Source organism: Eretmochelys imbricata, chromosome 15 (genome assembly GCF_965152235.1).
Source record: "Eretmochelys imbricata isolate rEreImb1 chromosome 15, rEreImb1.hap1, whole genome shotgun sequence".
NCBI classification, from domain to species: Eukaryota; Metazoa; Chordata; order Testudines; family Cheloniidae; genus Eretmochelys; species Eretmochelys imbricata.
Window position 1 is genome coordinate 33,347,807 of NC_135586.1, and position 6,245 is coordinate 33,354,051.

The following is a 6,245-nucleotide window of genomic DNA, read 5'->3' on the forward strand; positions in this document are numbered from 1 at the left end:
CAGGGCTTGAGTTCAACTTACTCGGTTTCTTCACTGGGAAACTAATGGCATGTGTCCAGTCCTTAGGTATTTCACCTTTTCTCCATACACTATTATATAATTTTAGTATCACCCTCAAGCTTCCTTCACTTAGGTGTTTAAGCATTTCAGAGCTTTTTTCATAGAATCATAGGCCTAGAAGAGACCTCGAGAGGTCATCTAGTCCAGTCCCCTGCACTCATGGCAGGACTAACTATTTTCTAGATCATCCCTGACAGGGGTTTGTCTAACCTGCTCTTAAAAATCTCCAGTGATGGAGATTCCACAACCTCCCTAGGCAATTTATTCCAGTGCTTAACCACCCTGACAGTTAAGAAGTTTTTCCTAATGTCCAACCTAAATGGCCCTGGCTGCAATTTAAGTCCATTGCTTCTTGTCCTATCCTCAGAGGTTAAGAAGAACAATTTTTTTCCCTCCTCCTTATAACAACCTTTTATGTACTTGAAAACTGTTATCATATCCCCTCTCAGTCTTCTCTTCTCCAGACTAAACAAACCCAATTTTTTTCAATGTTCCTTCATAGACAATGTTTTCTAGACCTTTAATCATTTTTGTTGCTTTTCTCTGGACTTTCTCTAATTTGTCCCCATCTTTCCTGAAATGTGGCGCCCAGAACTAGACACAATACTCCAGTTGAGGCCTAATCAGAGCGGAATAGAGCAGAAGAATTACTTCTCGTGTCTTGCTTACAGCACTCCTATTAATACATCCCAGAATGATGTTCACTTTTTTTGCAGAAGTGTTACAATGTTGACTCACATTTAGTTTGTGGTCCACTATGACCCCCAGATCCCTTTCTGTAGTCCTCCTTCCTAGGCAGTCATTTCCCATTTTGTATGCATGCAACTGATTGATCCTTCCTAAATGGAGTGCTTTGCATTTGTCCTTATTTAATTTAATCCTCTTTACTTCAGACCATTTCTCCAGTTTGTCCAATTCATTTTGAATTTTAATCTTATCCTCCAAAGCACTTGCAACCCCTCCCAGCTTGGTGTCATCTGCAAACTTAATAAGTGTACTGTCTATACCATTATCTAAATCATTGATGAAGATATTGAACAGAACCGATCCCTGCGTGGCCCCACTCATTATGCCCTTCAAGCATGACTGTGAACTACTGAAAACTACTCTCTGCGATCGGTTTTCCAACTAGTTTTGCACCCACCTTATAGTAGCTCCATCTAGGTTGCATTTCCCTAGCTTATTTATGAGAAGGTCATGTGAAACAGTATGAAAAGCTTTACTAAAGTCAAGATATACCACGTCTACCATTTCCCCCCTATCAACAAGGCTTCCTCCTGAGAAGGAACACTTCTCACAATGTTGTTTAATTCGGGCAACCAGGCCTTGCATTTATTTGTAGCACTGTCTGCATTTTGCACGCATACCTGTCTTACCCAGAGATAGAGGAACTTCATTAAAATATTCCCAAACTGGGTCTCTTTTACGGCCTGCTGCCATTATAGGTTTTTCCTTCTAGTGAGAGAATGGTATGGTAGATCTCGAATCAATGAAGGCTACACTCAGAAAGACCTCAAGACTACTGGAGTATGCTGCGCAAACAGTTTCACTTTTGTTTCTACTGCCTGTCCCTCCCTTCTCACATTTATCTCCAGACTTCTCCTTGTCCAGACCTGTTCCGCCCCGAACAATCTTCTATTCATTGAACTTTTTGAAACTTTGCACTTTTAGAGAGAGGTAAGGGATTGACTCTGTGTACACAAATTTGCAGAGGGACAATAGAGTTGAAGTCTGTTATTTCTCACCTTTATATATTATTTATTCATTTATTTTAAAACATACTCTCATACTAAAGTTTTCATTTAAAATCTTATCTACATCCTCCTCCCATCTCTTCATCATCTCATAATTCTCCATAATTAATGTTCTTTTCCTATCCCAAATTTCTGTCCTCTATCCTCATCATTACAGATTTTTTAAAACATGGTGGCCAGAATTTCTACTTTTTCTTTGCTGGTGCTTATTAAATCATGACTTGTAAATGAATGGCTTGGTATCATGTAGGTCTTACTCTATATTCCATTTATTTTCCTAAGTTGTTTATATACCTGTACAGCAAATGCAGCTGGGAAAATTACAGATTTTGAGGTCAGCAACCTTTCAGAAGTGGTGTGCCGAGTCTTCATTTATTCACTCTAATTTAAGGTTTCACGTGCCAGTAATACATTTTAACATTTTTAGAAGGTCTCTTTCTATAAATCTTTAATATATAACTAAACTATTGTTGTATGTAAAGTAAATAAGGTTTTTAAAATGTTTAAGAAGCTTCATTTAAAATTAAATTAAAATGCAGAGCCCCCTGGATGGTTGGCCACGACCCGGGCAGTGTGAGTGCCACTGAAAATCAGCTCATGTTGCCTACCCCTGCTCTACAGTATTGGCATCTTTATTGACTTTCCTGCAATATGTTCTCCAGATATCTCTTTTTGCCCTTTTTATAGTCCTTTGTGCAACTGTCTTTTTTTCATTTTTTAAAAATATTTCATTAAATCCTTGCTAGGTAAGGAATTTTTTGCTGTCTTATATGCCTTATTCCTTTCCCTGATTACCACTTCACATTCCTTATTCCACCATGGTACCCTTTGCCTATCTCTGAGTGATGTTGGTATCCTAGGAATAGCTAGGCTGGATGCATTTATGATTCCCTTAGTAGCATTATGACAGAATTCCTCAATATCGTCATTTACACGTTGCTCATTCACATATTCCACACTTTCATTTCTAACGAGCTTCCAATTGCTTTTCTTAGATTCCAAGTAGAGATATTATCCTCATCTTTGATATTTCCTTTTCCTTGATATGTAATTAACGTCAGGATGTGGTCACTACCCATTCCCTCTTCTCTGTAATTTTCCCAGCTGCATTTACTTGCTATGGTACTAGAAGCTATTCCCAGAGCCAAGCATGTGACACTTCTGTCAGCTATATTGAACCTGGCCAGGGTTCTATCATTTAATATTACTAAATTATTCTCTTCAAAGAATTGCTCTAAACCAGTGGTAGTCAATGGGCCGAATCCGAACAACCAGACGTTTTGAACGGACCCCAAAATCTTTTTATTTACTTATTATGATGATGATTGTTATGTTTGTATTTATTTTCTCTGGAGTCTGGACCTTAACTAGACCTTAACCAAGAAATTTGGACCTTGACAAAAAATAATTGACTACCCCTACTCTAAACATTTTCCATTTTTATCATTTTTCTTACTTTCCCACAATCTGTTGTAACTATTCAGATCAGCACAGATAATGAATGGGCATGTGACATCTGTAATTAATTCTTTCAGGTCCATCCCCTCTAGTTTCTTGCATGGGTTATAAATATTATAAAGTCTTAAAGATGCAAGAATTGTTTTGCATCAGTATCTCAGTAACATTATATTTGATATTTAGCTTTTTAATCTCTACTTCAAGATAGTTCAGGGTTCTCCTCCATGAAGATGCAGACACCTCATCCTTTCCTGTTTCTTTACACCACATGGTGGGATTTTATAATCTAGTTTTCCTGTTAGCCAAGTCTCTTGTACGCATATTATCTCATGCTTTGTTTTCATATCAATAATATTTTTCATTTAATAATTTCATTTAATAATTCCTGTCCATACGCTATTAGGCTATGGGCATTCCAACTGAAAATATTCACCACCATTCTTTAACCTTCCACAGAGCCAGTTATCTCATCATAGAAGGCAATCCATTTGGTCAGGTGTGACTTGCCCTTGGTGAATCCATGTTGACTGTTCCCCCTCACCTTGTGTAGTCAAATAAATCTGTGCAAAGTGGCTGTGAAATGCTCCCAAAACACAATTGTAACACTTGGCCACAGAGTTAAATGACTGCACACGGTACAGTGCAGGGAGGCCCTGAAACTATAGATCCAAAATCATTCACATACTGTTTTTCTTACACAAATAGCTTGTGAACAATTCATCCTGAATATTCAGTATTCAGTGTTTGTTAGTTAGTCTAGTTTTGGCTTTAAGAAGGGCTAGGTGAGAGGGACAGGGCATAGTTTGGGATATTGTGGGGTAATTACTGTTTGTATTTGAAGATAGGTAGGAATGAGACCATGTCTACACTACCACTTATGTTGGCAAAACTTATGTTGCTCAGAGGTGTGAAAAAACCTCCCCCCAGCAACATAAGTTTTGCTGGCTTAAGCAGTTGAGGGAGGGTTGTGGGTCTGTCACTAGGGGTGCACAGCACTATATTGGTGGGAGGTGATTTAATCATGTCTACCACCAGCATAGAGCAGCTACCCAAGAGATCTTATAGCAGCGCATCTGCATCGGTACAGCCATGCCATTGTAAGCTCTCTAGTGTAGACATAGCCTAATGTATTTATTTCTGATTCGTGATTTTATGTAATGGCAAGGCACATTAAGCCATCTTGAAGGATGCTTAGTGTTATATCTAAATCTAAATTAATTGTTTTTAACAGTGACTGATCAATGCAGTATGAATTTCAAATTTAGAACATTACAATTGACTACAGAACTGAAAAATTGCTTTTAGCAAACACTGAAGGATACTTGTCATAACATTTGGTTTGCAGTGAGTATTTGCACTACTAAAGCTTGAATGCTTTAAAATGAAAGGCTCATGGGAAGAGATAATTGTTTTAATCCAAATGAATATTTGTGGAAGATTTTTCCACTATTTGGTCAGTTCTAGTTTTTATTGTGAAATGTGGAACATTAATGCACAGAAATACTGCAGAGTTTTTGAAGAGGTATGAGGACATCTAGTGGTTGATGTCCCTAAGTACATGCTGAGATCTCCCTGTGGGATGTATCTCTCCAGAAAGAGGAAATATGCAGAAATGATGACACTATTTGAGTTTTTAAAGCAAATATATCTGAAGATGCCAAAAGCTAAAATTGTTCATGCTATTTCAAAATCTGAAACTCATTAAACACTTATTCTCAGAATGGGCTTCTTGATCAGTGCTCAGTGACATGGCCCATTCCTATCGTGAAACATGTCTGAAAAGATGAAGGCTATCAGTTTTACACCTAGCACATCGGTGATTAAAAAATGGGTGTGTGCATGGGCCTGACTGTATTCAGAAAAGTATCTTTTCTACCAATACGGGTTGTTAGGAGGAGGAATAACATTTTCTTTTACCTTTGAAATAGCTAGGCCTTGAGCACTTGTGCCCCAGAATGCGCTCTTCCTACAGACTATGTGAGATTTGAATTTGTAGATACCAGGGCCCATCTGAAAGTGAACCAGGGCTGTTGGTTCCCTTCTAATGTCATCTGAAAGGTAGAGGGGGAAGGTTCTTCTCTCTCTGCTCAACTTTGAGGTGCTATCAGAGGAGACCACTGCGCAAGTTTGGCAGATTTTCTGTGCAGCTCCTTGGTATTTCCAGATGTTCTGTGATCTGGATGGAGCACAAATTTGATTGATTGATTCAAATATTTTTTGAATATATGCTACAAAGATAAACTCACAGGCACCCACCCCTGGTGACAGACCCACTACCTTCCCTCAACTATCAAATCCTTACAGTAATCTGTCGATGTCTGCTCAGGAACTCCTACAGCCCTAACCAGCACAGCATCTAGTAACTGTAGGGAGTGGATACTTTTGGATACACTACCTGATTTTTCAAATTGGAAAATAACAGCAGTATGAAGTCTCAGAATGACCTCCAAATCATCATGAATAACAGGGCAGAGGGATGGCAATGTTATGTACAATGCTCGTACACTCTCCTTTCTTCTGCACCTCAGCTTAAGTCTTTGCTGAAGCTCAATGTTTTCCCTTTTCAGATTTTTCAGAAAGTATGACACAGAATTACCCTCTGGGCTATGTACATAAAATGCTGATTCGTAGGTGTTAGTACTTCCCAGTCAACTCCAAAGAGAGACTAAAATACAGTTTCTTAGTAAAACAAATATGTAACACACAGAAAACATATAGTTGAGATACTGCGAATAACTTTTAAACAAAAGCTTCTAAGCAATATATCTCCTGGTATTCCTTATGCAGACTTTGCCCACGTTGTTTCTGTTACATATATTTAACTATAAGGCTCCAATCTAACACTTACAGCCCTACATTGCTATGATTCTCTGTGGATTACAAGTACAAGCTTCATTGTGTGGCATGAGAGCACTATATCCCAATATCAGACAAGGAAGTCACTGAATTCTCTCTGTGGTAATGAAGAAGCAA